Below are 26,153 nucleotides of genomic sequence, written 5' to 3'. Positions count from 1 at the left end.
ATCTTGGGTACCTTTAGAATTGCCAGGATGTTGAAAAATAAGATGCAAATTTGGCATGGAAACCATATGTGCCTAAAAACTTGTAGGTTCCTAAGCACAAACTACACCAAATAGTAAAAAGAACAGGCTTAGCAGTGGGGGAAAAAAGGCCTATCAGTGAAGGGGTTAATATGATCCTTGCAAGGTTTATTGTTTGGGTCGATATAATGAGTCTCAAATTGGTGAACATAGAGACAGGCAACACTGGTGGCCCATCATTGTGTCCTGTATCTGATAGTATAGGCTGCCACTGTACTCAAAAGCTATTCTACATGAGGGCCAACTGGGCCCGTTCTATCACATAACTGCCATGTATTCTCATTCTGTTTCCCTGAGGATGTTCTCGATAACCTTGAGTGTTCTAATTTGGGGACTACTGGTATACAGTTTCTATATTGATAGTATTAGAAGGTAATTGTTGGTGGTGATTCTAAGATTCTGTAAATGACTCAGTACGTCCTTTGTTTCCTTTAAGTAAGAAGGCATTTTACAAACCAGTGGTCTTAAGAACCAATCACAAAACTGCGATTATGGGTCAAGAATCGAGTTGATGTTGATACAATGAATCATCCTAGTGGAGGAAAGCTGGGTTTTTGGATCTCAGGGAGAATGTAGAATAAAGGGATTGGAGGTGTGGGGGGTAGGTTTGCCACCAGGACATCCTCCTCATTTTAGATTATCTAATCATGGATGAGAGCCTTCCCAACCATTTTTGGAGTGCTAGGGTCTTGTGGAACGATTTTGAAACTAACAGAGCCTGAGAGTAGTCTGTGGCATTCTGTATGTACATGGTCCAGTCCATGACCACAGTCTCTGTGTCTTTATCAGCAAGTTGGATCACTAGGTCCTCATTATTCTGGAGTGGTTTAAGGGCTAACTGTTCTCTTTCAGAAAAACTGTAATGCAGTTTTATCTTGTCTTGGCACATGCTTTCTAATTTGGTGATTTTTTGTTCAAAGGTAGTCTTTGTACTTGTGAGTCTCAGTGCATTTGCGGCATTTGGTTTGCAGAAGGCTTTGAGTCTTATTTTGCGGAAAAATTGGGACAGTTCACATCTTAATTCAATCATGTCGCCCTGGGCTGGTTGTCCTATTCATTGCTCCTGCTCACTATCTAATGTTGGTCTCTCCATTGGACTGTGGGATCATTTTTTTGTTTTTGTTTTCCCCTTCCTCATCCTGCCTAAAAAAAGGTTGACTGCTGTGTTAGAATTGGAAAGCTGAAGTGAAATTATGGTAGAGATAAGGCCAAAACCCTGTAAAAAAAAAATCCTCTAACTTTGAATATACCTTTGAAGATCAAAATGCCAACATGTCTCACAAGTATATTATCACTTGAACGGGACAAATGGTACCAATTAAAATACGTTAAAATGAACAGAGGCTCACTATTTATCATCTGCTATACACCCAATCACAGTGCAAAAAGTTGGTTATTTATTCAGACCAATATAGTTGATTTTCCATAGGAAATCTAGTGATTACAAATATTTCATAGGCTTCTTTTGACAAAGCGGCAGATTGATAACTGCATTTCAGATACAAAACATAGGCACTGTTATAGTTTCTTTCCACTCCTGAAACATTTGTAAGCCAGTACAACATTTGCAATCTCTGGAATACTCACTAAGACTTTCTCAAATATTAACACAGTGAAAGTGAAAAAGAGAAACCCCAGAAGATGTTATGACTTGTATGGCATTTTATTATATGCCTTGTTGCTGCTAAGGCTGGCTAAACATCTAAATATTTAAAAGTGGTTCCTGAAATTAGTAATATCTAGTTATTTACATGCTTGCATTTGAGTTTCGCAAACAGCCCCCCTCAGGCCTGACAGAATCATGTGTCTCTGGAGGACAACATTTTAGTTGTGTCCCTCTTTTGTCTATGATTCATTGAGCAACTTCTTGCTAAGTAAAACTACTCCTGGAGAAGAGAAAACAAATTATTTGGGGTCATCTAGAGCTGTCACTGTGTTATCTGTATCACTAAATAACATGTCAGGCATACTTCATGCAACTGGGCCCCCAAAAAGTGCATGGCCTTGACCAAAGAGCCCCTGCTGCCTTTCCATTGTGACTGCACTGTCCCCTCCCTCAAAATTCTCAAAAAGTCTCAACTAGATTGTGTTGTCCTGGACTCAGGCCCAGACGTCCATACCTTTAGGATAGTAATTTCCAAATAGCATTTTTTCCAAATCACTATTTGGTAATCTCTATTCTAAATGTATGAAAATTTTATTTCTTATTTAGCAATTCCTAATGGGTCACAAATCGTCTGACCTCATTAATACTAATGAAATAGGTCGCAATTTGCAACCCATTAGGAATGACATCCATCACAGGGATGGTGGCCGGGTGAGATCAGAAGACCACCATGTCTGTAATTGCTTTTTAAATAAAACAATATATATATATATTTTTTATGAATTCAGTTTCCCTTAAAGGAATATGGGACACATTTAAAAAAGAAAGATGAAGAATTTAACTTACGCTTTTTATAAGTAGACAGTGGTCTGAGGGATACACTGCCTACTCGATTTTTTTTTAACCTTCTCAAAAGGGAAGAGGTCCCTCAGTGACCCGTTCCCATTTGTGAGTGGGTACCACCACCTTTCAATTCATGATAAGGTACCAATATTTTTCAAATGGAATTCTGTCGCAAAACTTTAATACGTAATACTGTGATTAGGTATTTAGAAGGGACGCTGTAAACACACCCCTTCCAAATACCGAATAGCTAGTGCATTTTGCAATTCAGTAACAATTTACCCTGTAGCATTTTGCCGTTTGTAATTTAAATTAGCATTTTTGGGGGTTGCAAACAGACTAATGCTGCAAATCAGGCAGTGCGACCTCAAAAAACCTTTGTACATGTGGCCCTTAGTTAACAGTACATGAGGCCTGTGCTAACTTAGTCATGGTGTAAATGCTACCACTTCCATTTGGCTTTCCTGATAAAAAATGTTAATACTTTTATTTTTTTAGATTAAATGTATCTGCACTGTGTGTTATACGCCTCACAGAAACCCCCTTTGATGAGGACTTCTTTTACACTAAAAACAAACTGATTATCCTACTGGTCATTAAAATGTATAGAAAAAACACAAAAGCAGATTATTTGTACATTTATGAATATTTGCTTTCTTAAATTTCAGACTGTTGAGGCAGAACACCCATTCTTACTCACTTGTGAATCCCTAGTGGAGAATGCCATCAAAGTGGTGAATCATGAAGGTGAAGTTATGGCTTCTTCAGTTGAGATTATCAAAGACCTTGCAGAACTAAACACAGTAAGCACAATTTAATTCATTTTTATCCGATATTTTAATAATAATTTAAAATTTACATGTTAAAGGTTCACAGTGGAACAATACATTTATATTACCTGAGAACATTCGAGTGTGTGTTTTTTGCTTGATATAGCAGTCGCTGTAGTCCCTTTCCGTGTCATATGCTATAATGAATTCACAACTGTAGTCTGACTAATTGCCTGAACGATGAAGATCTTTCTAGGCAGGTTTAACCCTTTTCTGTGCATTAGTTAGTTTAGCAGCCTGTGTGAGCACGTCTGACCTTTTTTGTTTCTATAATTTTATTTATAAAGGGACTTGTTAGAGGTCTGATGGACCTTTGGACTCTGTTAATAGTGATTTACTGTGAACACCAAGCCTAAACATAACCCAATTTCTAAACACTCAATAAGATCATCAAATTCACCTTTGTCTTTTTGGAGTCAGTAAAGTTTAACACATGATGACCCATTTGGCTGCGAATAACCACACCTTTTTTTAGCAAAGCTCACATTTTTATTTCCCTATATTAACAATGCTAATGACACATAAGTGATTCTCAAAACCAAATGATAAACGTAAACAAACAACACAGGCCGATCAAAACGGTGGAAGAATCTCAATTTCACTAAAGCATTTTTCATTAAGTATTCAAGAGCTACAGTACTTATCAATGGCAACAATAACTGAACAATAGAAAAGGTATACATTTATAGTCACAAATAAATGAAAACCCAATCCTTGGTTAACGGCATCTAATTTTGTCAGTGACACATTCTAACTAACCCTCTAACTCGAAAAGCATGTTTGACTTTCATGTAAAAAGAAAAACAGACAAAATCTAATTTGGAAAAACATCTGGCTAAGACTCTAAGAAAATTAGTGGTTGGTATCTAAAAAGAAAAGGACAAAACTCTACAACAAAGACACATGCATTTTGTTATATCGCTCCTAAATGGATCAGCAAGCAGAGTCATCTTCGTCAGTTGAACACTTTCAGGTCTTCATCCGCTAGGGGACAATGAGGGGAACTGGTTCAGCCACAGTTTGGCATAAGCTAACCAAACAAATTAAGCAAGGGCATAAACTAAGGGCAACAGCAATAGCGTCCTGGCATTAAAGTTCTGAGCATCTCTCTGAAGTGACAGTCTTGATATATTTAAATCCCAAAAGTAACTTGTGCATTTTGCATTGGTCAGTCTCATGGGGTGCTCTTGGCAGAACCAATAGATTTAAACTCTCCATATTTGATAAACGTTTCACAGTCTTTCATATATTCATGATTGGGCCTTCTTTCTTCGCTCCCATCATCAGTTCCGTCCGGTGACATTTTTGTTGCAAAACATAACTCAGTTCAGTAGGCCCATTGTCATGTCCTGGGAACAGCACAGCAGCATCTCATGGTCGAAAGATACATTTGTAGCAATATTTAGAACACAGCATTATAGTACATGGTTCTCACAGGAAAACTTGAAGAGTAAATCATTGCAAATGATATGTTAGGTCAGCACTGTGTGAACAATGAACATGTGTGGATTCTGCTGAGACAGAAAAAAAAGATTGAAAACATTTTCTAATGCAGAAAGCTTGACATAAGGCTTTCTTGAGTAGGCCCTTATTTCACAGTTGTTTAATCCTGTTTACTTTATATGCAAAACATTGCATTAATTCTAGTTAATATAAACCAAAAATACCTTTTTATTTCTACATTTGTACATTACTTTCTCTAAACATTTATTTTCATTCATAAGTTGTACACATTATGGCTACCTCCTATGGTGGTCACATTTACCAAAACTCTCGACTTTCATTTTATTTGCCTAATGCATGTTAATTCTTGTCTATTACTCATTGAAGTAAATATTAAAAGCTGTCAGGCCTCCCCATCCACCCCTACTAATGATACAAGTTAGGGAAAAGCTCAAGTTTTTGGTAAGGGTCCTGAAGTCCTAAATTCCCAATCCTCTAAGGATCATAGAGAGCAATTGGATGTCCAATTGGATAGCAGCACTGGAAATGTCATTGACAACCAATGCTTTGTACTCATATAAAACTCCTGGTCTAGATGGGATTACTAGTAAATCCTATACTAAATTTACACATTGGCTTACTTCAGTAATTAGGAATACAGTTCTATCATTAAGAGCTATACTGGTTTCCTGGGACACATATATCACTAGGACAAATATGCCACTATTCTAGAATTCAACACTGAAGTGTATTAAGAGATGGTTTGTATCATATCCCCTAGCATCCATACACCACTTGCACTGTCAGATGCTGTTTGGGGGAATGGGTCACAGGCAAGCAGGAGCAACTGAGCCTCAACCGTGGGGATTGAGTTAGTTTTCCTCTGATATGCCGGGGTCCGTACTACTATGGCTGTGCAAACTGGACAAAGTACAACTCTTTCTGCACTTGATTCTCATTGGTAGCGAAGGCGAGTAGTTACGGGCTTCTTCAGGAAATGTATATGGGTTTTCGCCCTCAGGGCGTAACAATCACACAGTTACACAAAACCTGATTGTCAATCCCAGTGTTTTCAAGGCACATTATTACACACCAAAACTAAATGTTATAAAAGTAATAAATGAACTGACAAAAGTTATTGAACTTAGTGCTGTGCTTGATTTGCCTCAATCCTGTTCCCCATCGTTTGGTCTAGGCTGTTCTCCCTTCATGGTAGGAATTTCTTGATTTCTTTCTCCCCACTTTGGTGTTTACGACTCACACATCTAGCTTCAGAAATGTTAACAATACACTTCCACTGTATAGGAAAACAACCCCAACTCCATCTTTCAAACAAGGCACGGGCAACACTGTATGCTGCACCACCACTGTCTGTGCTTAACCCATAACAGGGGCAGTATTCTCCGTTCACTTAAATGAGCACACACTTGGTGTTCCCCGCCTGGTCCAGAAGTGAGATCCAAGACCACATTCATGTCAAGGAATAGGCCAATGCATCTGTGCACATACTACTTCAGTGCAAGTGAAGGGCCAAAAAATAACAGCTACTTGCTTTAGTGGCCAAAGTGGTGATAGCAAGAAACTGGAGGCAAACACGTGTATGGCAAGTGTTTGGATAATATGGCTCCCCAAAGACTGTCTTGGCATTTAGTCAAGTAGTCAAGGATAAGTATATCTTCCTGCCAATGTGATAGCCGGTACTGGGGTACATTAAAGGGGAGCAGCTGGAAGTAATGATCCCACCTAGACTTGTACCCTCTCAATATAGTATTACAAGGACGACCATAGAATAGGCAGTAACATGATTCAGATGTTCAACGTTATACTTTGTATGGTCATTACCAGGTAAAGGGGGTAGGAATGACAGCTGGGAAGATGTTCCAAGGTGGAATGGGAAAAGGATCAATAGGGAAGGAGAAAAATGATGAGATGGAGTGGTATTTATTTTCCCTATTTGAGGGGCTGAGCATTTGAGGAAAAACATTTTGTCTACTGCCAACATTGACTTTGTAAATGTTTGTTTATTTTGGTGAATTAAAATGTGTTTCTTGGATAAAATAGAAAGCCAGATTATTTTATTTATGCACTGTATTGTGTTTGTAATTTTCAGACTGATCGAGAAGAAATCTCTTCCCCCCTTGCTGTAACAGAATTAGTTGATACTGTAATCAAAGTGGTTGAGGCCGAAAAATCTCCACCTGTGAAAATGGAGTCATCTAAACTGACTATAGTAAGATCAGCTCAAGTTTGTATGATATTTTAAAATTGCTCTTGAACCCATTTATTTTTGTGACTATACATGTAATATGATTGGGTTTCCACTTTGCACCTGAGTCCCTGTTTCTCTTCTTCGCCACATGTGATGTTAAAATGCATTCATAACTATGGCCTAGTTCATTGCTTAAGCAAAGTAGATCTTAGTAAGCTAATTAAACCCATTATTTACACTTGGATATTTTTCAGACTGCTCGCTTGATAGCATTTGAAAAGGAATGGAAAATTGCAAAAGACAATCAGGCTAACAGTAAAATGTGTAATGGTATCTTCATTTCACACTACATGCTATGACACTGTCCATAATGCTCAAATATACAACGTTTTTGGGAATTGCTTCAAATATCTGTATCCCAAGGACTCCGCTGGCCAGCCTGCCATTCTGTGATTTTCTTTTGAAACTGCACATATTTTTTTTTGCAGAGGACTCATTCAAACTGAAAATGTATTGCAGGAAACATTTTGTGTGTGAACCAGTTCCATTGTCAGTATCTCAAGGAAATTGTGAATGCAAGATATTCCCTCGCGTTCAGTTTTCATTTGATGCGTGAAAGGTGTATTTTGCACTATTTGTGCATACTTTTGCTTCATATTCCCAATATTCCACACAATTTTGAGCTATTTAACATACCCTCTTTGAAGTGGGACAAGTGGTCCAATGTCTGTTTTAGCTCCTCCTTTAGATGCCACATGTAATTGCACAGAATCTAGAGTTGACACAGGTGTGTGTCTACAACAAAGCCATAGAAGAATTTCACCTAAGAGGGAGGGAGAGCAAGCATATTTCTCCAAGTCTGTCAGGAAGCTCAGGCGAGGGGGAAGAAGTATGACATATTACAGGTATTCTTGGAAGGCATTATAGAATGGTGTCATTGAGGTAAATCACCAGGCAGAATTTGACGTTGTACTGGAGTTTGAGGTAGTGCAAATGTATTTCACAAATGGGAATAGAAAACGAAACATTCTACCAGTCTTGGCGGACCATCATGTCCGTAAAAACGTGTCTCTCAGAAAATGGATGCCCCCATCTTGAATGCTGTTTAATGAGGTATTTTTTTAAACACCTGAGTTTTATGAAAGATCCCAGGTCTTTAAGCTTCTTGCCACAAGAATATCTCAAGTGAGGAGCCCTCCTAGAGAGGAGGTAGGATGATAATATATATTTTTTAAATTTCTACCACTGCCCAATTCACCAGAGCATTCTCCTCAGCAGACAATATATAGCAAGGGTTCCTCTATGTTAAAAGGGGAAGTCTAAAAATCTGTGCAGTAGCCTGTTATTGTAGAACTCCCATTCCTGAAGGGATAAATACATTTGAGTGCTGTCTTTTACAGCAGGAAGAGAAAGGCTTATTCAGAATTGAAGAGACAAGATGGCAGCCTCGTAAGAGTGAGCGGCTGCAGGGAGCATCCTCTCCTCTTGACCCGGATGGCTTGAGAGCCGGTTTAGCCTTATCTGGAATGTGCGATCCTGCCATAGTTGTGGTGGTCGGACTGGTTGTTGTGCGGTACCGGATGTGCAGCGACTGCCGCGGACCACAGGGCTGTGCCAGAGAACCGGTGAGAAGACACATCGACAGAGGAAGTGACCCACCGTGCATTGACTGGTGCTGCAGGCGCAGCAGCCTGGGAAACAGGTATCAGCAAGCACGCCTGCCAGCATGGCGCTGAAGATATCCCGTAGCGCTTGGGGAAAGCCTGGTGTTGGCATAAACGAACGGAGGCAGCCTCCGTCACTAGGGGCTGCCTCTAATGCTGGGCAGAAGCATACCCCTAAATCCCAGGGGCTTCATCTCAGCAAGGGACTGACCCAGCCGGAGAATGCCAGCATGGAGACCGGACTCAAGGAAAACTCGCAGCACGGCGGTGGTCCGATTATTCCTGAAATCTTCAAAATACCACACCAGGTGAAACGCTCAGCGGTGCCAGCTGGGAAGTGGGCACTCAGCTCAACTACATCTCTACAGGGGGTTCGGTCATTGGAACTTTTGGAAGCAGATGAAACTAACCCTGTAGTAGGAGTTTGTGCGGACGTAGCCGTGCAGCCTGATATCGACACCAGCCCTTCTTAGGTTAGTGTTAATATTTGTGATAATACGTTTGCTGTCCTAGAGGAGTCTCTACCGGCTGGTACAAGTGACTTAGGCCCTCATCATGACATTAGTGGTAAATGCCACTTATCGCCACGCTGGCGGCTGCCAACATATCGCCACGGTGGCGAATATCAGTTCGCCATATTATGACACACACACACCAGTCTGACAGAATACAGCCACTTACACAAACCTGTCAGCCCATAGGTCAGTGCTAAAGTGGTGGTACCAACATCCATATTGTTATGCCAACAGAACAATGCCCACCACATTATGGGGGTGATTTTAACCTTGGCGGACGGCGGAGGCAGTCCGCCAAGGTACCGCCGCCAAATGACCGCACCGCGGTCAAAAGACTGCGGCGGCCATTCAAACATTTCCTTCGGTGCCGGCGGGCGCTCTCCAAAAGAGCGCCCGCCGGCCCAGAGGAAATGCCCCTGCAACGAGGACGCCGGCTCAGAATTGAGCCGGCGTAGTTGCAGGGGTGCGACGGGTGCAGTTGCACCCGTCGCGTATTTCAGTGTCTGCTAAGCAGACACTGAAATACTTTTTGGGGCCCTCTTACGGGTGCCCCTGCAGTGCCCATGCCATGGGCATGGGCACTGCAGGGGCCCCCAGGGGCCCCGCGGCACCCCCTACCGCCATCCTGTTCATGGCGGGTTTCCCGCCATGAATAGGATGGCGGTAGGGGGTGTCTGAATTCTCATGGCGGCGGAGCGCGCTCCGCCGCCATGGAGGATTCACTGGGGCAGCGGTAAACCGGCGGGAGACCGCCGGTTTACCCTTTCTGACCGCGGCTGAACCGCCGCGGTCAGAATGCCCTCGGGAGCACCGCCAGCCTGTTGCCGGTGCTCCCGTGGTCGGTGACCCTGGCGGTCACCGGCCGCCAGGGTCAGAATGACCCCCTATGACCCACGAATCCCCACGGCGGACATTCAACAGCGTAACTCATTGGCGGTACATACCGCCGCGCTCAGAGTGGACACCCACATACAAAACAACACTGCATTGGCCAATACCAAAAACACACACCTGACACTCATACACACACCACACCCACACACCCAGACCACTATAAAACCCCTACCCATATTACCCACAACCCTTTACAAATATAAATAATTGCCACCGGACTGACACCAAGACCACTTAGGCAACTAGACACACACCACTTACACCCATACATCCCTCACGGATCCCACATTACACACCCCACCACATTACTCAACACACTCTCACCAACACACACCACACAACACCCATGTCCCCACAAAGGCACCCCCGTTTCACTGAGGAGGAGTTAAGGGTTATGGTGGAGGAAATTGTCGAGATAGAGCCACAGCTGTTTGGAGCACAGGTACAGCAAATATCCATTGCAAGGAAAATGGAGCTATGGCCGAGAATCGTGGACAGGGTGAATGCTGTGGGACAATATCCAAGAACAAGGGATGACATCAGGAAGAGGTGGAACGACCTACGGGGGAAGGTACGTTCCATATCAGCAAGGCACCAGCTTGCCATACAGAGGACTGACGGTGGATCCCGACCTCCTCCCCCACAGCTCACAGCATGGGAGGAGCAAATCTTGGCAATACTGCATCCTGAGGGATTCGCTGGAGTAACCGGAGGACTGGACACTGGTAAGTCAACATTTACCACTTATCACCCCCATGCCTGCATGCCATACACAGCCCCTCACTCACATCACTCAACTCCATCCCACATGCTGCACCTACAAATATGACTAACACCAATGCTAGGCCCTGTATGCGATACCAAAGCATGGACAGCCCTACCAGCCCTGCATGGACACCCATTACAAAAGCATGCACAGCATAGAGAAACTAACAATCCCACAATACATCACCATACACAAACAGAAGGTGGCAGGGCAACACCAACAATAGAGGGGAAGCCAGGGATATACAGTATGTCATTCACATGAAGCATAATACATCACTTACATCCCCACAGGTACCTCAGCCAATGTCAGTGGAGAGGAGATGCAGCGACTATCCAGTCCCCCAACAGAAGATACCCCCAGTGATGACAGTAACTCTGGATTTCTGGATCTGGATGACCTAGCTGGCCCATTAGGGACCACTGGACAGCCACTCACAGACCACCACAGAGCCTCCCCCATCAGGATCCAACACCACAGGCCCCACCCAGCGTACTCACACCTCTGTTCCAAGGACACATCAATCAGCAGTGTGCCCATCTGTACAGGGACCTCAGGCCACACCTCGCCCCCAAGACAATCAGGGACCTGAGGTCAGTGGCAGTGGGCACACCGTTCAGGGGACAGAGGCACAGGACTGCTGTGTGCCAGGGAGAGGATAGGACGATGGAACTGACTCTCCAGGAGGCACTCTCCGAGATCCTGAGAGCCTACCAACATTCCCAGGACACGATGGGCCAGATCCTTGACAACGTGCAAGAGAACAGGCGGCTGACGGAGGGACAGTATCAGGGGATCAGGGAGGACTTGCAGGCCATGAACACCACCCTGATCTCCATATCATGGCCAACATCATGAGGGAGGCAACAGCACACCAGCGGCCCCTACCTCTAGCCAGTCTATTGATTAGCCCTCCACTTCCACTGCCGCTAGTGGGCAGGAGACCCCGCCACAGGCCACCAGCATCCCTCCCCCTGCAGAAGGTGAACCACCCCGCAAACGTTCCCTGCGACCCAGACAGAAGCAAGCGACACTTGCCAAGCCCGCCAGGAAATGAGATTCTCCTGATTGTCCCCCTTGTGTCCCACTCATTCACCTTGTCCACTAAACTGCCGTTGCTCCCCTTCCTATGGCCCCTTGGACACTGGACCTGTGCTATAAACAGACTGGAACAATACCCTGGACTTTCCTCCATCATTACCCCATTCCATTGCACCTTCCCCTAAATTTCTTAGCACTACAATAAACACCCTTGAACACAACTCGACTACTTGTATGTCAAGTGTTGAAAATGTGTATTTATGGAAACACTTACATCCTTTGAAAATTAACTGTACATTGTGAGAGCATAGAAACAATGACCTGTAGCTGGCTGCAGTCAGCACATCAGTTCACAATTGTTATATCTGCAACATCTGTAAAATGACAAACCACAGGTGACAGTAAGTAGAGATAAAAGGAAGTTAATGTTATCATGCCACAGCCACACAGAATACACCAATAGTCATAGAAATGTGCAGTTGCACTGTCTCACCTGTGTGTCATTGGAAGCACTGATCGATAAGTGATGTTCTGTTGTCCTCATCCTCACCCTCTTCATCCTCACTGTCATCAGGGTCTACTGCTGCCACAGGGGAATCTCCTGTCTCCTCCTCCTGCAGAAAAGATACATGGCACCTGAGGGCCAGGTTGTGCAACATGCAGCATGCCACTACTATCTGGCAGGCCTTCTCGGGTGAGTAGCACAAGGATCTACCTGTCAGGTGGAGGCACCTGAACCTAGCCTTCAGGAGGCCGAAGGTCCTCTCGATGATCCTTCTGGTTCACCCATATGTCTCATTATAACGTTCTTCAGCCCTTGTCTCGGCATTCCTCACAGGGGTCAGCGGCCACAATAGGTTTGGGTAGCCAGAGTCACCTGCAAGTATTGAGGGACAACATCCACACACAATCCTATGGGGTTAACACCAGAGGCATACACTAACATACAGTAGGTGGGGAGCAAGGCTCACCTATTAGCCACACCCTGTGCCTCTGTAGTTGCGCCATCACATGTCGGATGCTGCTATTCTTCAGAACAAAGGCATCATGCACTGACCTAGGATACTTAGCATTGACGTGGGCGATGTACTGGTCCGCTAGGCACACCATTTGCACATTCAGTGAGTGGAAACTCTTAGGATTCCTCTACGCCTGTTTATTCTGGAGGGGGGGACAAACGCAATATGTGTACCGTCAATCACCCTAATAATATTGGGGAAATGTCTCATTGCATAGAATCTGGCCCTCACAGTGGCCAAATCTTCCACCTGGGGGAAAGCAATGTAGCTGCACATGTGTTTTATCATGGCAAACAACTCTTTTGCCAGCACGCTTGAGAACATTGGCTGTGACATCCCTGCTTCCAAGCTGCCTATCACTTGGAAATAACCTGTTGCCAGGAAGTGGAGCACTGATAGCACTTGCACAAGAGGGGGTTTCCAGTTGGATGACATATGGGTGAGATCAGGTCAGGCTCCAATTGGGCGCACAGGTCTGTGATTGTGGCCCTGTCCAGTCTACTGGTGAGAATAATGTGACTGTCCTCCAGTGTAGCTAAGTCTACCCAGGGTCTGTACACAAGGGTATGTCTCCATCTCCTATTCATCTGCAGCAATAGGAATCTAAGGGACACAAGAGTGAGTAGGCTGTCACAATTGGAAAAACAAAACCACAACTGTAGTCCACATGGTGCACTTATGTATTGGGACAGTGTTAATGGCGAAGTATGTGCCAATTTAATCTGTGATACAGTAATTGTCGATATACCTGTCCCCCCCCTCCTGTATGTAGGGACAGGTGGAAGTGAGGTAATTCCTCCAACGTTGGCCGTCATGGCGGAAGGTGGTCTTGCACCGCCGTGCAATTCCTCATTGTATAATATGGGGCTCTATGGAGTACAGTGGCTGGAGAGGATCAACATCTTTGGTGACGGTGTACACCACTGCAGACGTGACTGCCATTTTCTATCTGATTCCTCAATTGTTTCCTGACCTTCAACAGGAGAAGACTGTAGAAAAGTACCATCTTGCCTGGCATGTTACCCCCATTTTTACTGTATGTATGTTTGTTTTTGCCTATGTGTCACTGGAATCCTGCTAGCCAGGACCCCAGTGCTCATAAAGTGTGCCCTGTATGTGTTCCCTGTGTGGTGCCTAACTGTATCACTGAGGCTCTGCTAACCAGAACCTCAGTGTTTATGCTCTCTCTTCTTTTAAAATTGTCACTGCAGGCTAGTGAGTAATTTTACCAATTCACATTGGCATACTGGAACACCCTTCTAATTCCTTAGTATATGGTACTGAGGTACCCAGGGTATTGGGGTTCCAGGAGATCCCTATGGGCTGCAGCATTTCTTTTCCCACCCATAGGGAGATCTGACAATTCTTACACAGAACTGCCACTGCAGCCTGAGTGAAATACCGTCCACGTTAATTCACAGCCATTTACCACTGCACTTAAGTAACTTATAAGTCACCTATATGTCTAACCCTCACTTAGTGAAGGTTAGGTGCAAAGTTACTTAGTGTGTGGGCACCCTGGCACCAGCCAAGGTGCCCCCACATTGTCTGGGCAAATTCCCCGGACTTTGCGAGTGCGGGGACACCATTACACGCGTGAACTACATATAGGTCAATACCTATGTGTTGCTTCACAATGGTAACTCCGAACATGGCCATGTAATATGTCTAGGATCATGGAATTGTCCCCCCAATGCCATTCTGGCATTGGGGGGACAATTCCATGATTCCCCGGGTCTCTCGCACAGAACCCGGGTACTGCCAAACTGCCTTTCCCGGGGTTTCACTGCAGCTGCTGCTGCCAACCCCTCAGACAGGTTTCTGCCCTCCTGGGGTCCAGCCAGGCCTGGCCCAAGATGGCAGAACAAAGGACTTCCTCAGAGAGAGGGTGTTACACCCTCTCCCTTTGGAAATAGGTGTCAGGGCTGGGGAGGAGTAGCCTCCCCCAGCCTCTGGAAATGCTTTGATGGGCACAGATGGTGCCCATCTCTGCATAAGCCAGTCTACACCGGTTCAGGGATCCCCCAGCCCTGCTCTGGTGCGAAACTGGACAAAGAAAGGGGAGTGACCACTCCCCTGACCTGCACCTCCCAGGGGAGGTGCCCAGAGCTCCTCCAGCGTGCCCCAGACCTCTGCCATCTTGGATTCAGAGATGTGCTTGCACACTGGACTGCTCTGAGTGGCCAGGGCCAGCAGGTGATGTCAGAAACTCCTTCTGATAGGCTCTTACCTTTCTTACTAGCCTATCCTCCTTCCTAGGTAGGCAAACCTCCTTTTCTGGCTATTTAGGGTCTCTGCTTTGGGGAATTCTTCAGATACCGAATGCAAGAGCTCACCAGAGTTTCTCTGCATCTCCCTCTTCACCTTCTGCCAAAGGGTTGACTGCTGACTGCTCAGGACGCCTGCAAATCCACAACAAAGTAGCAAAGATGACTACTGCAACCTTGTATCGCTTCATCCTGCCGGCTTTCTCGCCTGTTTCATGGTGGTGCATGCTCTGGGGGTAGCCTGCCTCCTTCTTGCACCAGGAGCTCTGAAGAAATCTCCTGTGGGTCGACGGAATCTTCCCCCTGCAACCGCAGGCAACAAAAGACTGCATCACCGGTCCTCTGGGTCCCCTCTCAGCACAAAGAGCGTGGTCCCTGGAACTCAGCAACTCTGTCCAAGTGGTTCCCACAGTCCAGTGACTCTTCAGTCCAGGTTTGGTGGAGGTAAGTCCTTGCCTCCCCACGCTAGACTGCATTGCTGGGTACCGCGTGATTTGCAGCTGCTCCGGCTCCTGTGCACTCTTCCAGGATTTTCTTCGTGCACAGCCAAGCCTGGGTCCCCGACACTCTAACCTGCAGTGCACAACCTTCTGAGTTGTCCTCCGGCGTCGTGGGACCTCCTTTTCTGACTTCGGGTGGACTCCGGTTCACTCCTCTTCTAAGTGCCTGTTCCAGTACTTCTGTGGGTGCTGCCTGCTTCTGTGAGGGCTCCCTGACTTGCTGGGTGCCCCCTCTGTCTCCTCATCCAAGTGGCGACATCCTGGTCCCTCCTGGACCACAGCAGCATCCAAAAACCCTAACTGCAACCCTTGCAGCTAGCAAGGCTTGTTTGCGGTCTTTCTGTGTGGGAACACCTCTGTAAGCTTCTTCACGACGTGGGACATCCATCCTCCAAAGGGGAAGTTCCTGATCCTCTTTGTTCTTGCAGAACACTCCGGTGGCAGCTTCCTTGCATCCTCAGCTGGCATTTCCTGGGCATCTGCCCACTCTCGACACTGTCCTGACTCTTGGACTTGGTCCCCTTGTGTTACAGGTACTCCGGTCCAGAAATCCACTGTTGTTGCATTGCTGGTGTTGGTCTTCCTTGCAGAATCCCCCTATCACGACTTCTGTGCTCTCTGGGGGTTGTAGATGCACTTTACACCTACCTTACAGGGTCTTGGGGTGGGCTATTTTTCTAACCCTCACTGTTTTCTTACAGTCCCAGCGACCCTCTACAAGCTCACATAGGTTTGGGCTCCATTCGTGGTTCACATTCCACTTTTGGAGTATATGGTTTGTGTTGCCCCTATACCTATGTGCTCCTATTGCAATCTATTGTAACTTTACACTGCTTTCATTACTTCCTTTTGCTATTACTGCATATTTTTGGTATTGTGTACATATATCTTGTGTATATCTGGCATCCTCATACTGAGGGTACTCACTGAGATACTTTTGGCATATTGTCATAAAAATAAACTACCTTTATTTTTAGTATATCTGTGTATTGTGTTTTCTTATGATATTGTGCATATGACACCAGTGGTATAGTAGGAGCTTTGCATGTCTCCTAGTTCAGCCTAAGCTGCTCTGCTATAGCTACCTTCTATAAGCCTAAGCTGCTAGAAACACCTCTTCTGCACTAATAAGGGATAACTGGACCTGGTACAGAGTGTAAGTACCCCTTGGTACCCACTACAAGCCACGCCAGCCTCCTACACCTATTAGCTATGGGTATCTGGAAAATAAAGGATTATGCAAACTTCCATATGAGCGTTTTTAGAATAATATCTTATGTTCTGAAGATTGAATAACAATCTGCTGAATCTGGGATTCAAGAATACTATGAACATTAAATAACACTCTGTTGAATCTGGTTTTTAAGAATACCATGAACATTGAATAACCCTCTGTGGAATCTGGGTTTCAAGAATACCATGAACATTGAGTAACACTCTGCTGCTAATTCATACCTCAAGATTCTAATGTCATGAAATGATAGTGCACTCTGCCGATAGGTACTACAAGAGTTAAATGCCAGAAATGAATCGCGTACCCTGTTACCGATTCGAATATCAAGGTTTTAATGCCGGAGATGATCGCGCACACTGCCGATCCGAACTGTGAAAGTTAAATGCCAAGAATGAATCGCGCACACTGCTGCCGATACAACCATCAAGGTTTAAATGCCAGAATACGATCGCACACACTGCCAATCCGAACTGTGAAAGGTAAATGCCAAGAATGAATTGTGCACTCTGTTGCCGAATCAACCATGAAGGTTTAAATGCAAAGATACGATCGCGCACACTGCCGATCCGAACTGCAAGAGTTAAATGCCAATAATGAATTGAGCACTCTGTTGCTGATTCAACCATCAAGGTTTAAATGCCAAGATACGATTGCGCACACTGCCAATCTGAACTGTAAGAGTTAAATGCCAAGGAAACCATTGCACACGCGATGTAACCAAAAGGCCCAAAAACTCAAGTATTTCTGAAAACAGAGTTGACAGCCTAACCCCACCTCCGCCTTACCGCCCTTCTTGAAGATCACCAAGAAAATGAAGACAGGGCCTGGAAATCCTGGGTAGGTCTCCGGAGCAGGAGCTCAAGAAAATGCTGCTGCTCTGCACCGGGACCTCTGAAAGGTGAGCACGTGGAGCTGGGTCCCTGAAATAGACCCAGGCCCCGCCCACGTGACACACCCAGCCAGGCTACAGGAAGGGATTCTAGAAAGGCTTAGAATAGGGACCACAACCCAACAACACCCTGTAATACTGCAGCAAAGCCTTGAAAATGAGCAATGCATTGCAAACAGCATTAATGATGTTTCAACATGAATCTCTGCAATGCAAAAGGTTAACATACTGCATTAACACATAATGCATGAATTATTACATTTCATCAGAGTTGGTTTATTGCATTAAGTCGCCCGAAGAGCGCGCACTGTCCTGATGTTGACACCTCAAAGCAATGTGGAAGGAGTGTGGTGTAACATACAAGTTCACTACTCCTTATCATCCACAAACAAATGGTCTGGTTGAGAGGTTTAATAAAACTGTCAAAGGTATGATAATGGGACTGCCTGAAAAACTCAGAAGGAGATGGGATGTCCTGTTACCTTGCCTCCTTTTTGCTTCCTGGGAGGTGCCCCAAAAAGGAGTGGACTTGAGCCCCTTTGAGCTACTCTTTCGGCACCCTGTTAGAGGCCCCCTTGCACTTGTTAAAGAGGGTTGAGAACAACCTTTAATAGCTCCTAAACAAGAAATTGTGGATTATGTACTTGGACTAAGATCAAGAATGGCTGAGTACATGAAAAAGGCCAGTAAAAACCTTCAGGCCAGCCAGCAGCTGCAAAGGCAATGGCATGACCAGAAGGCTGTCATGACCCAGTACCACCCAGGACAGAAGGTGTAGGTATTGGAGCCTGTGGCCCCAAGAGCACTCCAGGACAAATGGATTGGACCCCATCTAGTTGTTGAGAAAAAGGGTGAGGTTACCTACTTGGTAGAACTGGGCACTGCCAGGAGTCCCCTTAGGGTACTCCATGTCAATCGCCTAAAACCCTACTATGACGGGGCTGATCTCACCCTGCTCATGGCAACTGATGAGGGACAGGAAGAAGGGAGTGACCCTCTCCCTGATCTCTTCTACACCACTGAAGCTGATGGCTTAGTGGAGGGAGTAGTACTGGCAGATTGTCTTACTGCAGAGCAGAAGGATAACTGCGTAAATCTTTTAAGTCAGTTTTCTTAACTCTTCTCACTGATACCTGGTACCACTACTGTTCTGCTTTCCTTCTTATCTCGTTTTCAGAGCTTACAGAACATATCAAGAATGCACTTCTGAGTTCAAAGAAGACTTTTATTGTTGTTAATTCTTCTAAAACCACAAGTTCGTGAGAGACGAATTAATAGATTTCAAGCACACGTTTTAATGAAAACAAAATATATTTCAATTGCAATGTACACAGCAGGTTATATTTATAAGATATTGAATGCAAAGCAAAACAAATACTTCACTGTGTGAGAAACTATTTACAGCTTCATCTTTCTGGGGTCTGCAAGTTGATGACTCCTGGTCAACTGCGAGAAAGAGATAATCTACCCACACGGGAGGCTGAAAACTGGCGCCAAGTTCCAGCCTGAAGTCAGGCAGATTCGAATCTAATTCTCTGAAGCCTGTGAGCCACCCTTAGAAAAGCGTTCCCCCTCCTCTCAGACCCGGAAAAACTACGCAAGCCTTTGGAGATTGGCCAGATCTCCTAGACTGCTCCTCTTCCCAAGCTTGAGCAGGATGGAAAACACCACATGTACTCTCTCTTATCAGGTCTAGTCTAGTGTGTAAAGAAAACATCTTGGTTCATCTTGTGCAAAAACACAGTTTGGAAAAATACAGCTTGGATTCTCAACTGCAATGTCTAACTCCACGTTCTAGTGTCATGTCAAAGCTAATAGGCAGCTGAGCTGAATACAAAATGCAATGTCTAATATCATGTCAAAGCCAATAAGCAGCTGAGCTGAATACAAAATGCAATGTCTAATATCATGTCAAAGCCAATAGGCAGCTTAACTGAATACAGCAGCATGTCAAAGCCAATAGGCAGAATACAGAATGTAATGGCTAATGCAATGTCAAAGCCAATAGGCGGCTAAACTAGATACAGCATGTCAAAGCCAATAGGCAGAATACAGAATGTAATGGCTAATGCAATGTCAAAGCCAATAGGCGGCTAAACTGGATACAGCATGTCAAAGCCAATAGGCAGAATACAGAATGTAATAGCTAATGCAATGTCAAAGCCAATAGGCGGCTAAACTGAATACAGAAAATAATGGCTAATGCCATGTCAAAGCCAATAGGCGGCTAGGCTGAACAAAACATACAATGTGCTACTGGTGAACATTGAGCAACTAATATGCGCAGTGGTGAAACACAAAGTCATTAGTCAAACTCCATTATTAGCATCACAACTACTTGGTGTGATCATACCCTCAATATTAGAGACAGTGTACCTGTCAAAAGTAAGATTTATAGGCAGCCTGACCATGTCAGGGACTTCATTAAACAAGAAGTTCAGAAAATGTTAGACTTAGGTTTGATTGAGCCTTCAGAAAGCCCATGGGCTAGCCCAGTGGTGCTTGTCCAAAAACCTCACAGTAAGGATGGTAAAAGAGAGATGAGGTTGTTGACTATAGGGGGCTCAACCAAGTAACCAAGACAGATGCTCACCCTATACCCAGGGCAGATGAGCTGATTGATACACTGGCTTCTGCCAAGTATCTGAGCACTTTTGATTTAACTGCACGGTATTGGCAGATTCAATTATCAGAAGATGCAAAACCCAAGGCTGTATTTTCAACCATTGGAGGGCACTATCAATTCACTGTGATGCCCTTTGGTCTGAAGAATGCACCTGCCACTTTTCAAAGGTTGGTGAACACAGTCCTGCAAGGGTTGGAAGCTTTTAGTGCAGCATATCTAGATGATATTGCTGTCTTTAGCTCCACCTGGGATGATCACATGGTCCACCTGTGGAAAGTTTTGGAGGCCCTGCAAGAGGCAGGCCTCACTATCAAGGCCTCAAAATGGCAGATAGGGCAGGGGAAAGTGGTTTAACTGGGCCACCTGGTAGGTGGGGAACAGATTGCACCACTACAGGGGAAAATTCAAACTATCATGCATTGGGTTCCCCCTAAACTCAGGGCTTTTAGCAGCAGGAGGTTGACCCCTAGAGAAAAGCATTGGTCTCCCAGAGAGAGGGAGGACTTTGCTGTGGTCTGGGCACTGAAAAAGTTAAGACCATACCTGTTTGGTACTCACTGTATTGTTCGGACAGACCACAAACCTCTGCTTTGGCTAAAACAAATGAAAGGTAAAAACCCTAAATTGTTGAGGTGGTCCATCTCCCTGCAGGGAATGGACTATACAGTGGAACATAGACCTGGGAGTACCCATTCAATGCAGATGGACTCTCCAGATATTTCCACTTAGACAATTAAGACTCATCTGTGCAAGGTTAGCCTTATTGTCCCTTGTGTGGGGGGGTCGGTTGTGTAGGAAAGTACCATCTTGCCTGGCATGTTACCCCCATTTTTACTTGTATGTATGTTTGTTTTGACCTGTGTAACTGGGATCCTGCTAGCCAGGACCCCAGTGCTCATAAAATGTGCCCTGTATGTGTTCCCTGTGTGGTGCCTGTAGGAGGCTGGCCTGGCTTATAGTGGGTACCTTGTGGTACTTACACCCTGTGCCAGGTCCAGTTATCCCTTATTAGTAGAATAGAGGTGTTTCTAGCAGCTTAGGCTGATAGAAGGTAGCCATGGCAAAGCTTAGGCTGAACTAGGATACATGCAAAGCTCCTACTATTCCACTTATATTATATAGCACAGTATCATAAGAAAACACAATACTCAGAGTTACTAAAAATAAAGGTACTTTATTTTTATGACAATATGCCACAAGTATCTCAGTGAGTAGTGAGTAGTTAGACGGTAAGTAAGATACACAAGTTATATGTACACAAACCCAAAACAGGTAAGTAATAGTAAGAAAAATAATGCAAACAGTGTAGAATTACAATATGATGCAATAGGTGAACATAGGTCTAGGGGCAACACAAACCATATACTCCAAAAGTGGAATGCGCATCACGAATGAGCCCCAGATCCATGGGAGCCTGTAGAGGGTCACTGGGACTGTAAGAAAACAGTCAGGGTGTCCAAGATACCCCACCCCAAGACCCTGAAAAGTAGGAGTAAAGTACCCCTACTACCCCAATAGGACACAATAGTTGTGATAGGGGGATTCTGTAAGAACCACAAACACCAGCAAAGCACTGAAGACGGATTCCTGGACCTGAGGACCTGCAAGGCAAGGGGACCAAGTCTAAGAGTCGGGATGGTGTCCAGGGGGGCAGGAGCCCAGGAAACCCCAGATGAAGGTACAAGAAGGCTGCCTCTGGATGGAAAAAGCTTAGGATTCTGCAACAACGAAGAGAGCTAGGGACTTCTCCTTTAGATGGAAGATGTTCCACGGCGGGCTGGAGGTTGCAGAAGTGTTTCCATGCAGAAATACCACAAACAAGCCTTGATAGCTGCAAGGTCACAGTAGAAGTTTTTGGGTGCTGCTGGGGACCAGGAAGGACCAGGATGTCGCCCCTTGGAGGAGGAGACGGGGGACACTCAGCAACTGAGAGAGCCATCACAGAAGCAGGCAGCACCCGTAGAAGTACCGGAGCAGACACTTAGAAGATTTGTGAACCGGAGCTGGCTCAGAGTCACAAAGGAGGGTCCCACGACATCGGAGTCCAACTCAGAGGGTTGAGCACTGCAGTACGGAGTGCTGGGGACCCAGGCTTGGCTGCGCACAAAGGAATCCATGCAGAAGTGCACAGAAGCCAGAGCAGCTGCAAATCACGCAGTACACAGGCTTGCAGTCTAGCGTGGGGAGGTAAGGACTTACCTCCACCAAACTCGGACTGAAGGATCACTGGACTGTGAGAGTCACTTGGATAGAGTTCCTGTGTTCCAGGGACTACGCTCGTCAGGATGAGAGGGGACCCAGAGGACTGGTGATGCAGTCTTTTGGTGCCTACGTTAGCAGGGGGAAGATTCTGTCGACCCACAGGGGATTTCTTCTTGGCTTCCAGTGCAGGGTGAGGCAGATGACCCCCAGAGTATGCACCACCAGGAAACAGTCGAGAAAGCCTGCAGGATTAGGCGCTACAATGTTGCTGGAAGTCGTCTTGCTACTTTGTTGCGGTTTTGCTGGCATCCTGGAGCAGTCAGCGGTCGATCCTTGGCAGAAGTCAAAGAGGGAAGTGCAGAGGAACTCTGGTGGGCTCTTGCATTCGTTATCTGAAGAATTCCCGAGAGGAGAGACCCTAAATAGCCAGAAAAGGAGGTTTGGCTACCAAGAAAGGAGGATTGGCTACCAAGAAAGGTAAGAGCCTATCAGAGGGGGTCTCTGACGTCACCTGCTGGCACTGGCCCAGAGCAGTTCAATGTGCCCCCAACACCTCTGAATCCAAGATGGCAGAGGTCTGAGACACACTGGAGGAGCTCTGGGCACCTCCCCTGGGAGGTACTGGTCAGGGGAGTGGTCACTCCCCTTTCCTTTGTCCAGTTTCGCGCCAGAGCAGGGCTGGGGGATCCCTGAACTGGTGTAGACTGGCTTATGCAGAGATGGGCACGATCTGTGCCCATCAAAGCATTTCCAGAGGCTGGGGGAGGGTACTCCTCCCCAGCCCTTCACACCTATTTCAAAAGGGAGAGGGTGTAACACCCACTCTCAGAGGAAATCCTTTGTTCTGCCTTCCTGGGCAGGGGCAGCCCAGACCCCAGGAGGGCAGAATCCTGTCTGAGGGGTTGGCAGCAGCAGCAGCTGCAGTAGAAGCCCCTGAAAGGCAGTTTGGCAGTACCCGGGTTCTGTGCTAGAGTCCCGGGGGATCATGGAATTGTCCCCCCAATACCAGAATGGTATTGGGGTGACAATTCAATGATCTTAGACATGTTACATGGCCATGTTCGGAGTTACCATTGTGACACTATACATAGGTAGTGACCTATGTATAACGCACGTGTGTAATGGCGTCCCCGCACTCACAAAGTCCGGGGAATTTGCCCTGAAGAATGTGGAGGCACCTTGGCTAGTGCCAGGGTGCCCACACACTAAGTAACTTGGCACTCAACCTTCACCAAGTGAAGGTTAGACATATAGGTGACTTATAAGTTACTTATGTGCAGTGAAAAATGGCTGTGAAATAACTTGGACGTTATTTCACTCAGGCTGCAGTGGCAGGCCTGTGTAAGAATTGTCTGAGCTCCGTATGGGTGGCAAAAAACATGCTGCAGCCCATAGGGATCTCCTGGAACCCCAATACCTTGGGTACGTAAATACCATATACAAGGGAATAATATGGGTGTACCAGTGTGCCAATGAGAATTGGTAAATTTTGTCACTAGCCTGCAGTGACAAATTTAGAAATCATAGAGAGCATAAACACTGAGGTTCTGGTTAGCAGAGCCTCAGTGATACAGTTAGGCACCACACAGGGAACACATACAGGGTACATACTATGAGCACTGGGGTCCTGCCTAGCAGGGTCTCAGTGACACAAGGGCTAAAACATACATACATACATACATACAGTGAAAATGGGGGTAACATGCCAAGCAAGATGGTACTTTTCTACATAACCCCCCCCAAACGAAGGACAATAAGACTAGCCTTGACCAGATGAGTCTTCATTGTCTAAGTGGAAATATCTGAAGAGTCCATCTGCATTGGAGTGGGTACTCCCAGGTCTATGTTCCACTGTATAGTCCATTCCATGTAGAGATATAGACCACCTCAACAATTTAGGGTTTTCACCTTTCATTTGTTTTAGCCAAAGTAGAGGTTTGTGGTCTGTCTGAACAATAAAGTGAGTACCAAACAGGTATGGTCTCAACGTTTTCACTGCCCAGACCACAGCAAAGGCCTCCCTCTCTATGGCAGACCAACGCTTTTCTCTAGGGGTCAACCATCTGCTGATAAAAGCAACTGGTTGATCCTGGCCCTCAGAATTCAGTTGGGATAGTACTGCCCCTACCCCTAATTCAGATGCATCAGTTTGAACAATTAATTTCTTGGAGTAACATGGGCTTTTTAGGACAGGTGCAGAGCACATGGCCTGTTGAAGCTCCTCAAAAGCTTTCTGACAGCTAGCTGTCCATAACACCTTCTTAGGCATTTTCTTGCCTGTGAGATCATTAAGAGGGGCTGCTATGGAGCCATAATTCTTGATGAATCTCCTGTAGTACCCTGTGAGGCCTAAAAAGGCTCTCGTCTGGGTCTGAGTTGTAGGGGGAACCCAAAGCATGATAGTTTGGATTTTCCCCTGTAGTGGTGCAATCTGTTCTCCACCAACCAGGTGGCCCAGATAAACCACTTTCCCCTGCCCTATCTGGCCCTTTGAGGCCTTGATAGTGAGGCCTGCCTTTTACAGGGCCTCCAAAACTTTCAACAGGTGCACCAGGTGATCATCCCAGCTTGAGCTAAAGACAGCAATATCATCTAGATATGCTGCACTGAAAGCCTCCAACCCTTGTAGGATTGGATTCACCAACCTCTGAAACGTGGCAGGTGCATTTTTCAAACTGAAGGGCATTACTGTGAATTGGTAGTACCCTCCTATGGTAGAAAATGCAGTCTTTGGTTTAGCATCTTCTGCAAATCTGATCTGCCAATACCCTGCAGATAGATCAAAAGTGCTAAGATACTTGGCAGAAGCCAGTGTATCAATGAGCTCATCTGCCCTGGGTATAGGGTAAGCATCAGTTTTGGTTGCCTGATTGAGCCCTCTGTAATCTACACAAAACCTAATCCCATCTTTGGTGTGAGGTTTTGGTACAAGCACTACTGGGCTAGCCCAGGGGCTTTCAGAAGGTTCAATCAGCCCCAAATCCAACATTTTCTGCACCTCTTGTTTGATGGAGTCTCTAACATGGTCAGGCTGCCTATAAATGTTACTTTTGACAGGCAGGCTGTCTCCAGTGTCAATTGTGTGTTCACAGCAAGATGTTGTACCTGAAAAGAGGTCTGAAAATTGGCTTAGGAGATTGATGCAGTTGTCTTTCTGTTCTGCAGTCAGACAATCTGCTAATACTGCTCCCTCCACTGAGGCATCTGCTTCAGTGGCGGAGAAGAGATCAGAGAAATGGTCACTCTCTTCTTCCTGTCCGTCATCTGTTGCCATGAGCAGGGTGAGATCAGCCCTGTCATAGTAGGGTTTTAGGCGGTTGACATGAATCACCCTAAGAGGACTCCTGGCAGTGCCCAGGTCCACCAAATAGGTAACCTCACCCTTCTTCTCAACAATTAGATGGGGTCCACTCCATTTGTCTTGGAGTGCTCTTGGGGCCACAGGCTCCAATACCCACACCTTCTGTCCTGGTTGGTACTGGATCAGGACAGCCTTCTGATCATACCATTGCTTTTGCAGCTCCTGG

This window comes from Pleurodeles waltl, chromosome 10 (assembly GCF_031143425.1).
Source record: "Pleurodeles waltl isolate 20211129_DDA chromosome 10, aPleWal1.hap1.20221129, whole genome shotgun sequence".
Lineage (NCBI taxonomy): Eukaryota > Metazoa > Chordata > Amphibia > Caudata > Salamandridae > Pleurodeles > Pleurodeles waltl.
Note: the sequence above shows the minus strand (reverse complement) of the source record.